The following is a 23,437-nucleotide window of genomic DNA, read 5'->3' on the forward strand; positions in this document are numbered from 1 at the left end:
CTTCTGAGTTCTATTAATCTAGTACTGTTTTTCTTTTAGTCATTTGTACCTTCTCTCCAGGTTAAATAATCATTGTTTTGTTGACCCTTCTTAGTAGGTTCCATGAAAATAAAAGGAAATGACTAGAATTATAATTATTTTCATTTTACTTTACCTGGTTTACTATTCCAATTCTCTTAGACTTTCCTTTAGCTTTCTATGGTTCTTCTTTTTCTTTTTCTGTAGTCTTATTCTGACTATAAACATGGGCTTTTGTAGCAATTTGTGGAACAACTGGCTGCCATATCTGTCTTTTCACCTTTTAGCTAGTTGTTCATTTCATATCTCTCGATAAGACTAAGTAAGTCCTGTTCATCATAACAGGTAGATATCAGACTGGTAGGGATCCACTGGGGTGTGCACAGCCGTGGGAGAAAGTTAAGATAGCAGATGCAATGCATTAGGTGAAAGACTGGACAATGAACACTAACAAGTGTAGTTCATGTATGGGAAAGAGAGGTATAAAACAGGAGATTAAAGTGTTCCATAAAGCAGACAAAGCAAGAAAAGTCCAGGACAGGTGAGCCTTAAGAGATTTAGGCAGCTAATATGGCCACAGACATCAAGTGGAGTTAGAGAGATTCCAGTTTCTGCATCGTCTGCAAGTGGAAGGTTACCAAGATCATGGAAAGGTCATGGTATTAGATGGACTAGTGCACTCAGATACAGGAAAACGAAAGTAGAATCCTAGTTATTGGAATCAAAGCAAAAAAGTCAAGGCCAAACTGGAAGCAAGAATAATAATTAATTTCATTCTGAGTTAAAGGATTGTTTTGGAGTCTCTTTTAGATGAGGGCAGAAATGATCCTAGAGCAGTGGCTCTCAAATTTTTAATGTACGTAAGAAACCCTGGGGTGCTTCGGATTTCTGAAGTGGGACCCAGGTGTCTATATTTTAAACAAGAGCCTCAGATTATTCTGATGCAAGTATTTACAGATCATATTTGAAGAAAATTGCCATAAAGTCGGGGATGGCACTTCTTGTGGAATAAGGGACCAAGTGATCACAGCCCTTGAGAAAAGAGGAATTTAGAGGTTGAGAGTCAGGCCTCTCTATTGAGAGAAAAATGTGTTTTCGTCAGAGCTGATTTGTATTTATCTGCATGTAAGAAAGCAGAAAACAATGGGCTGATATGCACTGGACTGGTGTGTTGTAAGCCTATTATGTTTTTTTATCTTGTTTCTTGTGTTTATGACCTGAGTGCTTTTTAGTATCTAACATAAAGATTCGTACTTTTTAGAGTAAAAATGTAAGGCCGATTGTTCTTTTGTGCCTAATCTACACTGTCCCTCAGTTTTACTTTCCATTTGTTATCTGCATAATTGAATTTCCACTTTCCCTCCCACGTCATAAATTGATTAGCATGAGTTGGGCAGACTGCAGTAATGCTAAGGGTTAACCAGAAGAGAATTACAAATGAACTATCTAGAAAGTTGATTATTAATCCAGCTAGAGAAAAAAATATCCTTTTACTTAGCAAGAATGAGTATCCGAAGAGCTGATAATATTGTTCAGGCAGTGAGGTGGAATGGCAGAGCTTGGTAAGTAAAACAAAAATTGGGATTAATCTTTTATATCAATTTTTTAAAATGCCTTGAATGTTGATGTATTTAAACAATTAAACCTAATATCAATTTACAAGCTGCCGGAACAAATCTAAAAGGTTCCAAATGTGTTTGTTAATAAGATCCCCACGTAGGCTATCAGTAAAAGTTAACTGAAAAGTATTTACACAAGTTGATAAATATATTTAATTTTGAAGTTTTATAAAAACACATGATTAAATTTGTGATTAAGAACAAGGAAGTGGCCATGGAGGAATGATTCCTATTAACAGTCTTAAGTCCAAGCCTCAAACTGAAGAATACTGAGTGACAAACTGTTGTTTTTTTTCACAAGGGCAAGTTCTAGATTCTTAGGTATGAAAATGAAAATATAATTTAAAATATATTTGCATAAAGATTCAGTGAGATATTTTTCAGACTTTTAGGTGACAAAAATTGTCATAAATTCTCTTATTTTCTGAGTCCTGGCACTCATTTCATCCTGATGTTTAATTTAAGGACCTTTCTAAAGACAGCTTTTATTGTATTTGTGAATTGGAAGGAAAGAAATGAGAGGATCTGTGCTATTTGTACAAAGGAAATTAAGTGAAAAGATTTTAATAATGTTCTTTCATTGAAGACTGCTTCTCCTGTTGTAGGAGAAATTTTGATGTCAATATTCAATTCTATAAAATTGAAGTTTTGCATGAATTACTTGATATTACAAAAATGAGCCTTTAAAACATAGTATGGACCATACTGAATATTATTGCAGCTTTATGCTATCATAAAACATTCCAGTGTAGCATTGTACTTAGGAGAAGTTAACTTATTAAACTGTCCTTAAATTGTAATTGTGTACCATCAAATGCAGGGTTTTAACCTTTTCTTTAAAGGTATTTCTTTAGTAGCAATACAGAGGCCTGAAATTAACATTTTGTTACTTAATGCTTACATTAGCACAGAGAAGTATATTTTTAAAAAACCTATAAATATAGGAAGTATATGTTATATGTGTTAATATGTCTGTGTATGTGTTTTTGAATATATATAGTACATATGAATTCAAAATTCCAGAGCACCATTTGGCCATATACACTCAGCTTCTTAAAAAAAGTTTACATTTTATTTATTTCTATTTATTTTTTATTTTATTTATTTTTAAAAAAATTTTTTTGGGGGTAATTAGGTTTATTTATTCATTTTTTAAATGGAGGTACTGGGGACTGAACCCAGGACCTCATGCATGCTAGGCATGCACTCTACCACTGAGCTATACCTCCCCCATTACACTCAGCTTTTTTAAGTTTTAATGTTCTGTCCCATATTTAGGACTGGGAATATAAACTATAGTAAGTGAAATAATAAAAACAATAATTAAAATTAATTGAACTCTTGTGTGCTAAATGCTATGTTAAATGCTTTATCTCATTTAAACTTCATATTAACTCTGTGGTTGTTGGAAAGCTACACGGATTATAGTGTATGCTAAAACAAAAGATAAGCTAATTAAAGAGCCTCTACCATCTAATGCTAAAAATGTAGAAAAAAAGGCCCGTGAAACAAAGTGTATAAGAAGGGAGATCCCTAAATTCTGTGTACTTGTCTTTCTCAAAATTGCAAAAATTTAATATGAGCCTGAGAAAGAAGAGGAGAAGGAAATGAGCTGGTGATTCTTAGTATTCATTAATTCTTTAAAAAATTTTTTATTATGAAAATTTCAGTCGCACAAAACTGTACAAAAATTAGGTTAAAATACCAGTGTACGAAATGAAACGTTACCAGTACAGTTGAAACCTTCTGTGAACTCTTTCTCAATTTTATGTCTCCTTTCTTTGTGCCAGAGGTAACCATTCTTTAGAATCTGGTGTTTATCATTCCCATGCTTTTCTTTATACTTATGCTGAAATTTCATATTCATTGTATATGTAGGAAGAAAAACTCCACTTACTATTCTTTGAGATATAAGAAAGACCTTTTCTTGGCTTCCTATTACACTTTAATAAAAACAAAAAATCCTAAACATTATCTGCAAATCTCTGGTCCAGGGCCTTGCATTGCCAGCCTCAGCTCTTGCCTTTCTCCTAAGAGCTCTTTCTGATTCAGCTGCTATACTAATCTATATCCTCCAAGTCTTTTCCTGTTCCAAAGCCTTCAAATAATGCTGTCTTCTCAACTGGAATACACTTCTCCCCACTATTCTTCAGAGTGATTCATGCTCATCCTTCAGATCGCTGTTTGTGTCATTTCTTCAGAGAAGTCTTCCCTGATCCTTCCAATTCAAATCTTGTTTGCCTGCAAAGATCTTGCCTCCCACCCTTTAATAATAGCAGATACTGATATTTTAAAGTATGTATTTGTTTGTGTGATTTTTGTTTAATGTCTGTCATTCACTCTGGACTTACCTATTTTGTTCTCAGATGTTTTCCCTAGTATCTAGCACACATGTCTTATATATTACAGGTATTCAATAAATATTTGCTGTCGTTTTCAAGGAGAGGAATGTAGTAAATGAGAAAGATGAAGAAAGGGAGATTTAGAGAAAGAAAGAAAACTGCATAAAAATGGAGTCTGTGGGTTAGTTTGTATATAATGCTTAGATAAAATTATACAACTTGATGCTACCTAAGTTTGGGGTGAGAGAGGTGGTAAGACCTTGTTTGTTTCTTGCCATCTAGCTCTGGAACATTTTTATTCATTGTTGTTTCTTGTTTTTCAGTGCAGTATTTCACTTTTGTGTTCTCATTTTGTGGAATCTATATTCCTCATGCAAGAACTGAGCTTTCAGATTGTAAACTTGTAGAATAGCCCCAGTATCTATAATCTTAATGTGGAAACAAGTATAATGGGTTCTAAAAATCTGGAAAAATATCGGGCACAAAGTTGAGGAAATATATGTGGTACTCTAGCATAGGAAAACCATGTGGCCACTTATTTATGAGTTTCAAGGTGGGTAACTACAACTAAAATATTCATAGTTGTGAAATAGTTGCTATAGTATTGGTAGGCAGTTTGATTTTTTTTTAGGAGAATATAGAAAAGGTTATAAAAAAGGAAAAAAGAAAATGAAATCAGTCTGAGAGGAAGGCTGGGTTTTCAAAATGTCAGAATATACTTATGTCGTATTCTATGTAAATCTTTGTTGGCATTTGTAATTAAAGTCCAAGGCCAAAGGATTATGCTGAATTTTGTTTTTGTTTCGTGGTGTGAGAAAAGGAGATAAAAAAGGAAATAAAAAAGAATTTAATTAAAAAGTCTTACTGTTGAAAGGATTTATAGAGTGTCTCATTTGTGTTATAGAAGGTGCCATTTTTATTAATACTACTGTACCTTATATTTTTATTACTCCTTATACTTAAAAATTTTCTTAATACATTATCTTATGTAATTCTGACAGCAACACTGTGAGATAGTTAAAGCAGGGGTCATTGTCTTCATTTCATAACTAATAAAGCTGGGACAGAAATCAGATAGAAGCTGGGACTAAGACTTAAAAAAATTCCTAGATATAGTTTTGAAGCCAAGACTAATGTTCACTCTACCTCTACCCCTCCAAAAAGGTTTAGATTGGAGAGTATAATTAGGTTCTTCCAAGGGCCAGGAATGATTAGGTGGATAATCTCTTTAGGTTTTTTAGACTTAAACATTTTATTTTTCTCTAATTTCCTAAAGATTCAAAGTAGTTAATAATCTTCAGCAAATGGATCTGAGATGGTTAAATGCATATAATTAACAGACACACTGCTAAGTCTGTTCTAAGTTAAAACTTACTTGATGACATTTAATGGGTCCTGTCTTTGTCTGATATCTTAGGGTCCAAAAATAAGGAGCCAGATGTGAATTTATAAGAATGAAATACCATAATTTGGAGTAAATGAACTGTAACTTAAATAAAACCATGTGATAAAGCAGGGGACACAAGCCCCTTGGATGGAAACCCAAATCACATGAAGTGAGAATGGGCACCTTTTGGTACCCATTTAAAATATTTTTTACAAGAAAAGCGGAAGCCAATGTGTATGTTGCATTTACACATGTGTGCAGGCAAATGGAGGGGTATTTCTTTGAAGACAAAGAAATGCCAGGAGGTATTTTTAATGATTAGCCAAGAAGGCTGTTTTCTGCATTAAGGTAAAAGCCAAATCTTGTATTTCTCAATTGGACAAATAGCCTGGTTGCAGAGAAATTCCATTTCTCACTCTTTCTGGACCAGTAGGCACAAACTTCCCTTAGGTTAAAAGAACCAGGCATGTTCACTCTGAAGAATAGATGTCTTAATCCGATAGCTGTCCTGAAATGGCTAAAGTGCTGCGATAGGGGAAGAGCGTGTACTATGGAGGGCTAAACCCAAGTTAGCAGGTGAAAGTGACGGGAAGCCAGTCACAGGACCAGCAAAAAATATACTTTGTAACAGTGACAGTTGTCTAAAAATGGAATGAACCTCCTTGTTGAGGTAGTGAAGGCCTTGTTATTAGAAGGAACTGGGGAGAAAATTCAAAATGTTGTGTTACAGCAAGTTGTTTCAATACTAAAATTTATAAGAAGATGTCCTCTATGTGTTAACTGGCTAAGACAAGGATGTGAGTCAACATAGCAAAGATATATTCTTCTTATACGTAGCCAAGGATGAACTTCATGAAGGCCAGGTTTACTTTCTGGGTTGCTCAGCCATACTTACTCTAGTATGTGAATGAAAAAATTGGTGGATTTTTATCTGTAGGCAGCCATTTGTTACCTGGAATTATCCCAAGTAAGACCTTTAGACTTCACCAGCTATTTCCAAACCTCAAAAGAATTGGTGTAAGAGACCAGAATTGTATTATAAGGAAAAAAAAGAGAAATCAGTTTGTTTTTCCATTGGGTCCAGATCTGGAGAGGAAGAATTTAATCTGAGTTAGGGAGAACAGATTTGAAAATAACACTAAATCCACTTAATTACCTTTAAAAAGTTCCTGAGCTTCTGGCACATTAAAAGATAAAAAGTCACATTTTTAAGAACCTTAGAGATTTCCTGTTATTTCAGTTTCTCCTTATTGAGGTAACACTTACATTTTAAACAATTAAAATATTTAAAAATTACAGAAGTAATATACAAATACATTCTTGTTGTAGAGTAGTGCTGACATATATCAGGCAATCATTAAATATTACTTGAATGAATAATTATAAAAAAAAAAGTGAAAGAAATTTTCTTTAATGTCTCTCCCCATCCTAAATTCTACTTATCTTCCCAAATATAATATTATTTTCAATCTGGTTTATATCCTTCCAGACCTCTCTCTATGTAATAATATACAAATATACACAATTAAATAGAAATAAAAATAAATTGTGTGAGGGTATCACCCCTTTTACATATATTGCTTTATTCTTAACATATCCTTTTTCATTAATATTATGACTTAAACCTCTGTAAATTTATATAGCTTTACTTTATTTTCTTCTGTGTAGTATTTTATACTATGTATGTGCCATTGTTATATTGATAGACATCTAAATTCTGATTTAAGTATTCTCAGTTGAAATTTTAGGTATTAAAAACCCAAGGGATGGCAAAATGTGACTATATTCTTTTAAACTATATAAAATGGGCATAGGAAGTTTCAACCTGGTGGGATTATGAGAATTAAGGGCATTGTAGGCAAAAGAATAGACTGTGTAAAGACATGACTGAAAAAGCATGGTATCATTTACTTCTTCATTAAGGCAATCCAAGAAGTCTTTATTATCAGAGGATAATTGGTAGTGAGAAAAGGCCGCTTTAAATTAATCCATTTAAAATTGAATAAGGATAACAACTACAAACTCTGGACGTAACATGAAAAGCAACTATCTAAAGATACTGGATAGCAACCCAAAGCAGGCTGTCTTGAGAGGAGATGACACTTGAAAGAAGGGAAGTAGGGGAGATACTGGGTAAGTTTGACATTTTCAAGATTTCAGTAGAAAGGCAGGCCTTAGTCTATAAAACTCCAATAGAAAAACCATTAGTTTTTCTGGTCTAGAGAATGGGGAGTGCAGACGTTGGGGCAACCGTAGCTGCTGGGAAGTGAGGACGTAATCCTGGAAAAGAAAGAGTCACAGAAACAGAGTTCCACATTCTGTATATAAACTTTGCTGCAATCTCTGACTGATCCCCAAACCATGCATGCTCGCACAGGCTTTAAGCAGCCCACATAAGGCTAAAAGAACTAAACACATATTTGAACTGCTGAGCACTGTAGGTGAGACAGAATATGCAGTTTAAGTCTTAAGTGAGTGAACTCTTTGCTTAAACAAACAAAAAATGACAGTCTTTAGAGCACTATGAAAAAATTCAGAGTCTCTATGACATAATGGTCATGATGTCTAAAATATAATCCCAAATTACTCAACAAATATAGAATCAGGAAAATGTGAAAAAAATTAGGTCGTTTCAGCAGAGAGAGAGAAATTACAAAAACCAAGTGGGAACTAAAAACTGAAAAAAATGACATCTGAAATAAGAAAATAACTTGATGGGCTGTTTAGTATAATGAAGATGACAGAGGAAAAAACTTAGTCCCAGAAAAAAAGTAATGTTAGGGCAGAAAAAAAAAGTGCTTGAAGAAAGTGGTTCCAAATTTCCCAAATTTGGTGAGATATAAATTTACAGATTTAAGAAATTCAATGAACTTCAAGCAGGATAAATGCAAAGAAAAGTACAACTAGGCACATTAAAATAAATTGCTGAAAACAAGACAGATGTATAGATAAAAGTTGTTTTTTTTTGGTAAAGACCAATAAAAAAGAGAATGTAACTTACAAAGATTAGGAATGAAAGAGAAATTATCAGCACAGAATTTATAGAGATTAAGCAGACAATAAAGGAATGCTGTGAATATCATATCAGAAATGCAGACATACCTTGGAAATATTGCAGGTTTAGTTTTAGATCACTGCAATAAAGTGAATATCACAATAGAGTCAAATTTTTTGGTTTCCCAGTGCATATAAAAGTTATGTTTACACTCTATTGTAGTCCATTAAGTGTGCAATTGTGTTAAAAATACTTTATTGCTAAAAAATACTAACCATCATCTGACAATGCGGGGTTGCCTCAAAACATCAATTTGTAGAAAACACAGTATCTGCAAAATGTGATAAAGTGAAGTAGAATAAAATGAGGTATGCCTGTACTACTTAGAAGAAATGGGTAAATTCCTAAAAAAATATGACTTACTAAAAATTGACACAGGATGAAACAGAAAACCTAAATAACGTTTTATCTATAAAAGACATTGAATTTTTAAATCTTCATTTTTTTATTGAAGTATGGTTGATTTACAATGTTGTGTTAGTTTCAGGTGTACAGCAAAGTGATTTAGTTACATATACATCTATTCTTTTTCAGATTCTTTTCCATTATAAATTATTACAGGATATTGACTATAGGTCCCTGTGCTATACAGTAGGTACTTGTTGGTTATCTATTTTATATGTTGTAGTGTGTATGTGTTAATCCCAAATTCCTAATTTGTCCCTCCCCCTGACTTTCCCCTTTGGTAACCATAAGTTTGTTTTCTAGGATATTGAATTTTTTAATTAAAAAATAAAGCTTTTTATAAAGAAAGCTATGGGCCAAAATTGTCTCACTGGTAAATTCTATCAAAAATTTAAGAAATAACACCAATTGTATATTAACTCTTTCAAAAATAAAGGAAGGAGGAATAATTCCCACCTCACAAGGCTAGCATAACCCTAATACCAAACCTGAGAAACATTACAAAAAAGGAAAATTTTAGACCAATATCCTTCATGATCATAGATGCAAAAATTCATAACAATACATCAGCAGATTAAATCCAGCAATATATAAAAAAGAATAATATATCATGAAAGTAGGGATTAGGCCAGGAATTGCAAGGTTGATTTAGCATTTGGAAAATCTCATCATTCTAACAGAATAAATGAGAAATATCATATGATCATTTTAATAGATATAGGAAAAGTGTTTGACAACAACCATTTATAATTAAAAACTCTCAGCAAACTGGGAATCAAAAATAATTTCCTTAAACCTGAAAAGGGCATCTATGAAAAATCTACAACTAACATCATGTTCAATGATGAAATATTGAATGCATTCTTTCCACAATGGAAAACAAGATAATGTCCATGCTCACGCATCCTGTATGACATTGTATTGGAGGTTCTAACCATTGTAATGAGGGAAGAAAAGGAAACAGTATTAAACTATGAGAGGAAAAGAGCAGAACTGTCTCTATCTGCACCTTTGGCAAGGGTCACATGATACAAAGCCTTTATATTTTAATATACTAATGGATGGGTATTAAAATTTCATGTCTACCATGAAAATTTTATTTTGACTTAATCTTAGATTAATAAACATAAGTTCACGTAATTGGTAGCATTTTATTTGTATTTGCAACTGTGCATTAATTCTTAGAAAAACGAGTCAACTGCATGTTTCTTAAGAGTAACTTTTCAGGTCAAATATTGTGATAGTACTGATCACTTTTGACACTAGTACCATTTTTGCAGAGAAATTTTTCGAAGGACTTTGCTTAATTTTTTATATTCAAATCATTCTCTTTTGAATAATCTACCTTACCAACTATCATTCCTGCCAGTTTTTGGTTCCTCGGTTTCTATGTTGGCTAACTGCAAATTCTTGATTTGTCAATAATTTGAGTTGTTCTTCAAGTTTATATTTGTCAAGAGTCCTGCTTCTTTTAGAAGACTTGCAGTTTCACTTTGAAGTCATTTTACATTTTTATTTTGAATATTATTTATAATATTCCACAATGCAGTATCTATCAATCAGCTAGCCTTATTCTCAAACTTGACTGAAAAAAAGTATCTGATAATTTTAAAAAGCATTCCTATTTTTAGCCTGAACTTCAACCAATTAAATCAATCTTTGGGAATGGGACCCAGGCATCAATATTGTTTAAAGGCTCCATGTGACTACATTATGCAGACAAATTTGAAGCCACTGGGCAGTGATTATCAAAGATACAAAGAAATTTATCTAAATGTTAAATTAATCTGCGAGAGATATTTGAGTGAAGACTGATTTTATAAATGTCAAGTTCCTTAGTGAATATTTTTGTATTTTGGTATATTTCACTTCCTATGGAGATTCACATAATGAATATTTGGGTAATAAGAGAATCTTCTATGTCCATTGAATGCAGAGTATGTATGAGATAGGAATATAGTAGTGAACTGAAATGTATGTTGCCCCTTTTTCTGAGAGTTTACAACCCAAAGAAGAGAAAGACATTAAATAAATATTTAATTATAAGATACTAAATACTATGAAGGGAAAGGGAGACTTAACTTGGACTTGGGATCAAGGATGGTGACTCAGCATTAGTGATATTAAAGCTGAGACCTAAAAGATGAGTAAGACATAATTTGGTGAAGTGAAGACATAAGAGGGAACAGACTTTTTGGAAGGCCATAAATTGAGAAGAAGCTTGCAAGCACTAGAAACAGAAATCAAGTGAAGATGACTAAGAACAATCAACAGAGAATAAAGACGATCAAGGCCTTAAGTTGCTAAGTGTGAGTGTGTGTACGTAGATATGATTAGAAAGATGGTTTGCAATCTGATATTAATAGGTCTTGTATCCAGACCAAGTAATTTGGAGGTAATCTGTAAGTTATGAGGAAATAACAAGGTTTTTAAGCAAGAGATTGACATGATGAGATTTCATGTTTTAGGACCACAATTCAGGTAGCAAAGAAAGATTCCCCAGTGTGGTGTCCTCAACTAAGAAAAGTAAGCTTTTCTTTGTTTTGCTTTTTCTGAATTGCAATACAATTATTAAAGTAGAATGGATTTCTCCTCCAGCTTGCATTATTATCCCATTCCCCAAGCTAAATGCAAAGCCACGTATATGAAGGGAAAAAAAAGAAACTCCGCTAGCATTGCTCAAGAGCCATATATATATGGCTATGCAGAATCTTCCTATGAGTTTTTGAGTTTGCCAAAGACAGCTTTGAATTAAGGCCAGGAACTTGAGAGCCATACTCAAGGGACTGACCCCAGAGAAAGTATAGCTCTAGCAACCACAGATCTCTGAAGGTACTAAAGTGACCAAAGACAATGAATTTGATAATAACAAACATGTAACTCTCCTTTTAGTTTTAATGATTACTAGCTAGTAGGACAAAGTGGGAGAGAAAAAAAAGAAAATTTTAATTAAATAATGTTTTACATATTTTTTACTTTTAGAGTCAATTTTGTCACAAATGATATAGCAATTGCCTAGGATTTCCACATTTTAATTAATTCAAAAGAGCAGAAAATGAATCAGAATCAGAAACTTATTTATTATGCCCTTCTTTCCTTTAAGGACCATGAAAAACTCAGTGTCTCTTGTCCTCACAGGAGTTTGCATTTCTGAGAATTGGGTTTATCCAGTTTTAAAACGGATTAAAATATACCCCCAAGCATATTAATAAAGGAAAGATATTTGACTTATTTTTCTTTACCTTTGTGTTTATTGAAAGTAAACAGTGATGGAAATTGTATTTATTTGTATATTTAAGTGATGGAAATAAGACATGAAAACAATGACACTAATTGTAAAAATGCACCAAAAGAGCATTTTTATTTATTATCTAAAGGTAAAATGCCCTTAAGAAAACAATTTACAGTCATGATTTAGACTTACCTTCCTTTTATTACAAAATATAAATGCCTCTAATATTAATGGTGTCTTTTGCCTTTAGGCCACTGACAGTTGGAGTCCAAGAGAAGAAATGGAATAGTCATATTTGTATCAGCTAAAATGCCAATTAGATCTCAAGATACCAAGTTTTAGGGGAAATTATGGAAAGGGGGAATTGAATACTAATTGGAATTGGGAAGCATATGATCTAAATTCTAATTCTGACTATGCCACAGATTAACTGTGCGATTGTGTTTCATTTAGTCCATCTCAAATCTGTACTAGTGCCATTCTGTTACTACTACCAATACTTAAGGTAATTGAGAGTTTTTAGTGTCCCAGTACTTTGTGCCTGTTTATTCTTCTAACTTTCTCTCTTTTAAAATTAAAGTTTTAGTTAGTAAAGAAACAGGAAGATGTTTATATTTCTGGGAAGAAGTATTTTTTCTAAATGAAAAAGTCCTCCGCTGTTTGTAGTGCTCTCTGACATGTTCTCTAATTGTATGCGGTATTCAATGGGACAGTTTCAAAGAGAGACACACATTCTAGATCATAAAGAAAAACATTCCGTCATAGATTCATTTCTGATATTTTAATTTTATTTTTGTGCTGCCAATTCTTCTTTCTCATCTGTGCAGAGTCAGTGATTGCTCAGTAACAGCTAAATTGTCTAGAGCATTCTAATTTCTATTTTAGAAGGTAAAAAAGTACATTTCACTTAAGACTATGCTTCTTGAAATTTCTCTATTTTATCAGTTTATTTTGCTCTTTCCTTAGAGTTGTTTGAACATTTTTTACACTAAGAATGAGGGTGTGTCAGAATTGTTGCAAGCAAAGATAGAGGTAATCACATGTGGTTCTTGTTTTAAGCTTTGTCTTGATATTGCCTGTTATTTAAAATAGCACATCTAAGGTGAATCTACTTTTAGAATTTTTTATTTCTCAGAAGAATTTATTATACAACATTTAATCAATTTTTTCACAATAGTTACACTTTTCTAATACTTTTATTGTCCAGGGATCAACTTGACTATTTGAACAAAGAATTAAGAATGAGTTAATCCCTCTATTATACATTCATGTATTTCTTAGATTTCTAAAGACTGCCTCTTTAAGAACCAACATTATTTTTATAATTTACCTAGACAGTCTGATTTCCAAAATAGTTTATTGCTTAGAAAATACAGAAAAATTGAAGAAGAGGATATTTAAAATCACCCATAATTCCATTACAAGATAACCCTTGTTAAAATTTTGGTGTAATATATATATAGTTGAGGTTGTATCATGTCCAGTTTTAAATTACAATTTTAAATTTTAATTGCTTAGCAGCTTGTCTTGATGGCTTTGAATCTTCATGAAAAATATCTGATTCCTGAGTTGCTCCTTGAGTTGATGGTCTGCTAAGGCTACTTATCTCTATATTGAGTGGCATCCAAACTACTGTGCTTTTTGAGTTCTGGTGTCTGCTTTGGGTTTTCTGTCTTTGCCTTTGTTTCCAGACTGTAAGCTGCATTTCTTAGTAATTAGTGTTTTGCCTCCAGTAATATCATACTCCTATGAGCTCTGCTATTTCTATTTGGCTATGGGCTGTTAAATTAGATGAGAAGTGAGGGAAACTAGAATTTTACAGAGTTCCTTTCAGTTGTACAGCACTAATACAGGTGCTTTCACATAAACTATTCTATTTAATTTTCACAGCCAGTCCTCAGATTGTTGTTATTTCAGTTTCTTAGATAACAGAGAATCATTTATTGAGCACTTGCTATATGTGAGGCACTGTGCTAAGAAGTTTCCATATACTATGTTAATTGGGCTTACCATGCAACTCTAGTGAGATGGACTGTTCTACAGATAAAAATACCTAGATTCAGAGAAGTTGAACAGCTTGCCCAAGATCTAATATGAGTAAGTAGTAGAATCGGGATTTGAATCCAGGTGTACCCCTCAAATAATGAAAAGTACTATAATTATATCTGAAGTAAAAGTAGATTCTGAGTTCAGGAATTCTCCTTTAATAAAAGTAAATGAAACATTTGTTTTGGGTTTTGCCTTCTTTCTAATTTTCCTGATTGTGCTGTTATAAGGGTGTTGCTGTATAAGGGATCTATGGAGAACTGTACGTGTTTAAAAATTCAATATTCAGGCCAAAATAATACTGAAAGAATGAAGTTAAAAAAGTCTACCAAGGAAGGAGCAATTCTTATTAGTGTTAAATATGCTTGTCTTTCATAATTCTTAGAATCATGAGTGTATTGTCTGCTAAATTTCCTTTATCAAAAGACGCTGATTTATGGATTTACATAGAAGTTAATAGAATAATTAGCCAAAACACCATTGTGTTGATTGTCCATAGCTATATTTCTTGGGGAAACAGGTTTTAATCTCAATGCATATTTCTGATTATACGTGAAATGAAGGAATAATGTAAAGGAAAATGCTTCTTTAGATTCTTTTATGGTGGTTCAGACGTTGAGTGGTGAAGAACTTGGTCTTTAGAGTTTGTCTGCCTAGATTCAAATCCTGACTCAACCATTACTAGTATAATCTTGGACAAGTTAATTTCTATGTGCCTAGTTTCTCATCTGTAAAATGAGGAGTGTGATAATAATATCCACATAATAATACCTACTCCTATATGGATTGTTTGCTTTGTGGACTAAAGTTGATATATGTAAAATAATTACAATAATGCTTATTGCAGAATAAGTGCTTTACAAATGTTACTATTATTTTAATTTGAATTTTTAACTGTTTTTCAAATCTCTGAGTTCTATAAAAACTAACAATCTTAAGTCTTTGCCTATCAGAATAGTATATTTTTTACTTCACAAATAACCTAAGTAGTATCTTCCATCATTCCCTCTCTCCTTCCTTAAGGCCTAGCCTGAAGTTGACAATGACTTCACAATGAACTCTATAACTTCATTTTAGGTCAGATCTTAGACCTAAGCACAGAAACATCCAAAGTTACAGTATTTTATTAAAAATGGACACAAGCTGCATGGGAGGTATCAAATATGGCATCTCTTTACCTTCAGATAATTTCCCTGCAGGTTGAGAAATGTTTCCTGCTATTTGAAAATATGATACATTAGGCAAATAGGTTAACAGTGAAGTACACAGCTGATTTGAGTGTTGAAATTGGTATCCTATAAGAGAGGACTCCTTGTTTATTTGCTATTTTATTATTGAAAGAAAGCTGCAGATGGCAATTTACTCTTTAACCTCCCTAATATGGTGTACATGTGCAAGAGAAAGATAAAAGCTATGTTTCCTTCGTGGAAGGGTGTGGGGTTAGAAGATGATTTCAAATTAGACATAATGACAGCAGTAGAGGCTTCCAATGAAGATACTGTGGCCACCAAAGGACAAAGGGGAGAAGCTAATTTCTGAAGCTGAGGTATTTGATTAAACATTTAGATTGTTCTTTATGTGTACAGGTGGCAGGTATGTTATTGTTTATAAGCTGATGAGACAGTGTGTTTGACAAAGGTGGTTTATTTGATGATTTGATGATGTTGGGAGGGAAGCGATCCTGAGATATTCAGAAAACCTGTAACAAGTCAAAAAAATATTTTGATAGGCAAAGACTTGCTTTTTAAGGCTTTTGCTTTTTTAAAAAAATAATGGTTAACTGTGAGAATTGGCTTATAAAGGTGGTTTTTTATTTTATATAGTAAGATTGACTTAGAGAAAAAATTACCAAACTTTGATTAGAATGTCTAATACTTTCTTTTATTACCTTAACAAACTTTTTTTTTTTTTTTTTTTGGAAATAGCTTACAACTTTGTCAGGTGATTTCATATTTAAATGTTTATTTTTAAAGTCTGGTGTTGTACCCTGTGTGTGCCTCTGTGTGTGTGTTTGTGTGTGTGTGTGTATTTGGATTGGAGGAGGAAATGGGGAGGAAGGTGAAATTTTTTTAAGGAAGATGGAAAGTCAGTAAAAGTTGATTTAAGGGACTGGAGTTTTATAATGAAAAATAGAAAATTTCAAGCATGTTTTCTCCCTTAGCAAGAAAAATGAAACAGACTATATTATCCATATTTCCATGAAGAATGTATATAAATATCATATGCAAAATTACAAAAAATAAGCAAACTTTCTAAGAAATGGAAGAAAATATATGACAATAAAATTGTAGCAAAGGTAAAGAGAAGATTTTTTGAACATAATTTAAATATAGTGTCCAGTGGGGATAAAGTTTTAACAGAATAGGCTGGGTCATTTATAGATTACAACACTGAATTTTCTCAGTGTTACAAAGTGTTGATTTTGATAAAGAATTTGTTGATGCTATATCGGCTTGTCCATGTGGAGAAGTGCTGCTGGGTGATTAGTAAGACTTGGGGCTCATGGCCAAAATTCAGAAATTTGGTTCTCAGTTCTTCTGGCCTTCTGAAAATAGGAAAAAGCTAGTAAGTTTTCTTGAGTCTTGATTCCCTATGAACCTTCATTATGAAAGGTGTCTGGTTTTTTTCTCTTTCTTCATCTTCCTTCCTTCCTTTCTTTTTTTGGAAATTCTCTTCTTGTCTCATGTTGTCACTATCTTCATCTATGTTTAATTAAGTAGGTACTAATTTTGGAGGTACTTCAGGGTTTATATTAGCTTAGTCATATGAAAATTCTTCACATTTCTATCAGTTTTTGCTGTAATTTTAAAGCCAAATGGTGTAATTTTTTTTTACTAAAAGTCTAAAACTAAGGAATCTAAAATTTGATGAGATTAATTGATTTGCTCAAGATCACATATTTAGGAATCCAGGTCAGGACTTTTGGTAATGCTACACTGCAAAACAAATGATTCTTTTCACTTTTTTTGTTTTGCCGTATTGATGACCAGTGGCAGCATATTTGTTTTTAATCAAATGTTTAACCATGTGTAATTATCTTATTTTACAATATCTAGCTATCCATGAATAGATGGACATGTATCAAAGGATTTATCTGATTGCTTTGTAGGACTTATTGCAGCTTGATATAGGACATTTAAAGGGTTTCATGATTTTAACTAAAATTTCTAATTGAATAGGATATACTGATACATTTATGAGATTTGTTTTTCAAAGAAAAACTGTCGCATATTTTTGTGTCTGTTGTGACAATAAGAAGGCATATGTTATTTTTTTTTCCTTTCCATATATTGTAGGCTTGTTCAACAATTAGAACAGATTTGGAGGAAAGGGTAAAATACAGTCTTTCTCATTTGTTTTTTTTTTCTGATTAAAAAACAACCAAACTGTGGTTGTTGGAGAAATTTGGAAAATATAAAAAAGAAACTAAAAAAAACCTTCCATAGTGACATCTAGAGATGCCTCAAAAATGCTTTTACTGATTGTGTCCTGCAAGTTTTTCTACTTAGATACATATTTTTTTAAAAAGAAAAATGGTATCTTACTGTACATGCTGTTTTGTAAGCTACTTTGTAAAAGCTAACACTTAGTGATGATTTTCCCCCATGTTATTAAATATTCTCCTGCATACCTGTTCTTTTTAAAATGAACTTTATTATTTACTACAAAAGTAACAGATACTGCGTATAAGAAATTTAGGAAACATATAAAAATAAAAAGAAAAAACTACATTCTCATTGTTCAGATACAGTCATTATAGTATCAAGGTGTATGTATATCCAGTATTAAAATTTTATGTTTCTCTCTCTCAAGTTTCTATCTATACTCTTTTTTAAACAAAAATGGAATCATATGGTAACAAATGCTTTATAATCTGCTTTTTGATTTAGCAATATATCACATCATTTATATTTTCCTATGATACCACTGTTATTTTACATCACTATTTTTAATGATTGCCTACTATTCTGTTGTGAACATTTCATAGTTTAACTGATTGTCTATAGTTAAGGTATTTTTGATTTTCCACCATTATTAACAACATTGTAATAAAGTCTTTTGTAGCTCAATCTTTGCATACATCTCTGATGATTTCTTTAGTTCAAATTCTTAGAAATGAATTGTGGGGTACTCACTTTTTCCCCTCATTAAAAAAAAACTGAAGTATAGTCAGTTTACAATGTGTCAATTTCTGATAAGTTGAGGTAATTACTTTTTAAAGGCGTTTGATTCATATTGCCAAATTGCTTCCCAGAAAAGTTGAACCAGTTTACTTTTACCAGCAGTACTCATCTTTCCACATCCATGCTTACATATATTTTTATTGTCAATATTTCAAACCGTTGCCAATATGACATGTAGAAAATGGCAGCTTATTTTTAGTATAATGGCATTTCTTTGATTAGTAGTGAAATGGAGTATTTCTTTGTTTATTGTCCATTTGCATATTATTTTCTTTTTTAAAAATAAATGCCTTACTTGTATCTTTTGAGAAGTAGGATTGATTTTGGAGTCAGACTGTTGGTGACAGAGTTTGAATCGTGGCTTTACCACCACTACTTATCAGTTCTGTAAACTTGGGTTTTACTTAGTCTCTCGATGCCTCAGTTTTCTTATCTGTAAAAGCTTCCCATATGTCATAGGGTTGTTGCAAGGATCAAATGAATGAAAAAATATCAAATATTTAGAATAGTCTAGCACAAATTAATGCACATTATTATAATGAGCAATTAATCCTTAATGATTTGGTAAGAGGTCTTTATATGCTAAAAATATTAATCCTTTATCATATATAATGCAGATTTTTTCCAGCTTTGTCATTTTCTCTTTCAGTTAAAGTTTTTAGAAAATCAGTGCTCTCTCATCAAATTTACAGTTTTATTTTTCTCTTTTTGAGTTTCTGTCTTTGGTGTCATTTTTAGGAATGTTGTTCCCACCCAACATTATGTAAATATTCACATGTATTTTATTGTAGCATTATCATGTTTTTTTACATTTAATTTTAAAATCTATCTCAAATTTGTTTTCTTGTGTGATATGATATTAGGATATAAATAACCAATTGTCCCAAAAATATTAGTCATATAATCCATCTTTAAAATGCTACAATTATCATAGACTAAATTCTTAGAGATGTTTGGGTCCATTTTAACTTCCTTTATTAATAATCAATCTGGCCAGTCATTTGAAACACTTTAAAATTAGTGATATTTTACATTTTTTAATTGTATTATGTTTCTTTTAAAAAGTATCTCTATTATTCTAAAGCATTTGTTTTTCCAGGTGAACTTTAGAATAATTTTATCATTTTTTCTTCCACTCACCAAAAAAATCTATTTGTGATTTTTAAAAAAAATATGCTAAATTCATAAAACAGTTTAGGATCATATGATTTTTTAAAATGATACATTGTATTTTACTTTAAGGATACATTTTAAATTTAACCCACTGTGCTTAGCATATAGTAGGCACTCAACACAAATGGTTGAATAAATATTAAATGTGTTTATACTAACTGTGGAAAACTTAGGTGGTTTTCATTTTTCTCTATCATAAGCAGTACTTCAATGAACGTATTTAACATATAAATCTTTGAATGCCGCCATGATTACTTCTGTGGAATAAATTTCTAGACATCTAAAATCTAGTTCAAAGAGTATTTTTAATGATTTTGGTATTCTGCCAAATTGCCTTCCAGAAAGGATGCACCAATTTGTACTCCCCTCAGCAGTTTGAACTGTACTGTCATGATCAGCTTCCTCCTTCCTCATTGTAAGGAGCAACACCAATTTCTAATAAGTTTAAAATTAGTATTTCATGGTAAAAGAAACGGTTTTACTTTTTAGATGCTTGTTTATATTTTCTGAGTGAAAGGAGAGGCACATTAAACTTGCTAAATTTAGAGTACATTATATGTCTCCTATGTCTCTTTCTCTGTCAGATATTAATACATGTATTCTCTGTATAGGATACTAAAACAACCAATGTAGATGCAGTTCATGTGCTTGGGCAGAGTCATATGTGCAAGGAACCAAATTAATACTACTACTACTACTACTAATAATAATAATGCAGGTAATATTATTTTAGGATAATGTCAAGTGGCTTTTCTCCTCTATTCTGATTTGTATTTCTTCTTTCTTTATACTGTAAAATCAGTTCTTCTCTTCTGATGAAAAGAAATTCTGTTTATTTAGTTTTAGTGTTTATCCAATTTTAGCTCTTTTAATAGTAACAAAGTATTTTCACCATTACCTTGCACGAACAGCCTTACTCCTTCTATGACAGACTGCACATTTTGTTGGAGGAAAAAAAATCATATTTTGTTCTTGCATACCAGGGAACTGAGATTTAAACAAGAAAGTAAACTACAATTACAGTTTTGAGTAATTGGATGGAAAGAATCTAATAAGCAAAGGGCTTTACCCTGGTTCCTTTAATTTTTATTGATCTATTTATTTACTTTCCGTTCTTCCTCTTTGTCTCCCTCCATGCAGTACACATACCGCAAGAAGAGGGTAAGGTTCAATTGTGATAGTGTAGTTATTACTACTGTATTTTAAAAGGTGAAGTTCTCTTTTCTTAGAAACAAATACCAAAAACTTAAATATTTCTGTAACTATAACTTCTTTTCTGTAAAGAAGGTTTCTTTGTAGATTAAGTGATTTTAGTTTTCTGAAAACTAGTATTCCTTGATACTTTTTTCTTTTTCTCTCCTTTTCTTTTTCCTACCCTCTCTCCATTTCCTTCCCCATCCACTCCTCCCTTTGTTCTCCCTCCCCTCCGCCCTCCCTTTTTTCTGCCAGGGTTAAGTTTAGTCAGTGTTAAAGAGGTACACCTGTCAGTTCTGAAGTCTGAAATGTTCCATCAGTAGCGCCGTAAGTTTTCCCCATTTTCAACAGTTGCCTGGGGAGATTTAAGTTGCTCTGTGCTCAGTCTACAGAATGTAGTCACAGGCTTCGGTGATGATTATGAAGAATTTTTCCCTTATTTTCTTCACTTTTACCTCATCGAGATCGTATGAAACTCTTACCCTTATAGCAAGAGTGCTATGATTTTAAAACCCAACTTCCTCAAGTTTTTCCATATTCCCATCATTTGATATGAGGTTTTAACCATTTAAAAGCAAGAGTGTAGAGGAAGTGGGTGAAGAATTCCACTTATAATTATAGCTAACTGTATCAAACATGCATGGATTATGTCTTAAGCATTAAGTCCACCAGTTTTCTAATCCTGGGATGACTTTCCCTTGACATCCAGCATACTTCTCCTTCCCTGTTCAACTCCCGTCTCTACTCTCACCCCTTGCCAGTTTTGGGGGGATTTCTAGTTTATTTTAATATTGACCTTAAATCAATCTAATTCAGAAGGTATAGATCCAGTAGGAAAAAACCACATTACATATGCCAGAACTATACATAAATTACTTTTGATTAACCAAATTGTTTCCCAAACATCCTGTTTGTATTAGATCTACAATTGCCTATACTACTATAATCATATGTCATTCAACAGAGAAGTATGCAACTATAGATTTTTAGTGAGTTCTTTAGGACCAGAGCCATTTCTTGTGTTTTTTCTATATAACACTTGCTGCTTTGACATTTGGAGAACTGTTCTATAGCCTCAATTCTCTTTGCTACTAATTAGCAACTAGTTACTTGACTGAGTAAGTTGTTTAAACTTTCTAAGCCTTAATTTCCTTTTGGTTGTAACATTCTCTTGTTCAATGATCAAAATATCTAGTCTCAGCTGAAGAGTTTAGGTTTGATGAGTAGAAAATATCATTACTCTTTTATAATGTGTATAACTTCTGTGTGAGTGAGTAGACTGAAAAAAACAATTGGTGTGGACTAGTAAAGTTTGAGAAGGGTTTAAGAAGTATTAGTTAATAATAGTGAGCTTTCGAGATTTCTTTTTTAAGTGGATGAAATTGTAACTGTTTTCTCGCATAAGACCTATGGCAGTAGTCACTTTTTGGTTAGATAACCCTTTGATTTTTAAAAATTTAGCATTTAAAACAATTGCTGATAGGTATAGTGTTAGCATTAACTTTCACTTTCACACTTTTACCCTGTGATTTTTGACCTTGGTTATTTCCTTTTCTTAAAACAATGACACAAAGTTGGACAGCTTCAATAATTACAGAAATAAAGAGAAGGAGGGAAAAGTGTAGAAAATGAGAGGTAGAAAGAGAGAGGAATGAACATGAAAGGAATAACAATAAATCTGATCATTCCTTTCTAAGTATTTTTCTGGGTTTTAAATACAATTTTACTTTGCTATTTCTTGAATTTTGCAGGGGATAAGGCATCATTTGTTTTTTCAATTTTAATTATTTAAAATATTTGAGTCATATTATTGCACATGTTTAAGCAAAGATTGGGAAATAAAGCTTCTAAAGTGCTAGATAGGAGAACTGGTAAAGACGTTAATACTAAATTATCACTTTTTTCTGTTGTAAAATGCATTCCACTTATGACATTTGAAATACCATTTGTATTCCTGGAGAAGTTAATTTTTAGAATTAGGTTGGCATTGTCACCATTTTACCTGAACAACCTCTAAGAAGGCAGACCGGTTGGAAACAAAAGCTACAAACCTGTGAATTAGTGATAGCATACCTCAAAGTGCCTGTATGATATGATTAGTAGAGATTCTAATGAACTGAAAAAGAAAAAGAGTTCCTGAGAGTAAAAATATTCTGAATAGGGTTTTCAGATTTTCTGATTTTTAGGGTAGACTTTCTGTAGAACTTTACATGTTTTATAAGAGGTAATTACCGGGTGTGTGCAAACACAATTCAGGATGTTCTCAGTGATGAAGAGGCATTGTCTTAGTCTGTTTGGGCCACTGTAACAAAATAACCATGAACTTGATAGTTTGTAAATAATAGAAATTTATTTCTCAGAGTTCTGGAGTTTCCCAATGTCTGGAAATCAGACATTAGGGTGCTGGCATGGTTGGGTGCAGGCTCTCTTCTATATCAGACTTCTCGTTGTATAGTGGAAAGGATTAGGAAACTCTTATAAAAGTGCTAATCACATTCATGAAGGTTCTAGCCTCATGACCTAATCACCTCCCAATAGTCCCACCTGCTAATACCTTCACCTTTGAGGGTTAGGATTTCAACACATGAATGTTGGGGGAGACAAATGTTTAGACTATAGCAGGCATAGGGAGCTCAGAGAAAGATTAGGCTTTATGATTTAGGTAATTATGGTACAGTGTAATGTGAGATGATATCTGCATAGAAGCTGTAGTAATTGTACTGAGTTAAAGATGGGTCAAAGTGCATAGCCTTCAGTATTTATTAAATACCAAGGGCTTAGA

The 23,437-nt window shown here is 32.4% G+C and overlaps 1 protein-coding gene and 1 non-coding gene across 12 annotated transcripts in view; one reads left to right on the top strand and one right to left on the bottom strand.

The window, feature by feature from the left end:
* SOX6 (SRY-box transcription factor 6) overlaps positions 1 to 23,437 on the top strand; it is a 556,391-nt gene that overhangs the window by 168,448 nt on the left and 364,506 nt on the right. The gene's annotated exons all lie outside the window — the stretch shown is intronic.
* TRNAA-AGC lies at positions 2,795 to 2,866 on the bottom strand. The gene has a single exon. It is a non-coding gene; the product is annotated as a tRNA-Ala (tRNA).

Source organism: Camelus ferus, chromosome 10 (assembly GCF_009834535.1).
Source record: "Camelus ferus isolate YT-003-E chromosome 10, BCGSAC_Cfer_1.0, whole genome shotgun sequence".
Classification (NCBI taxonomy): Eukaryota; Metazoa; Chordata; class Mammalia; order Artiodactyla; family Camelidae; genus Camelus; species Camelus ferus.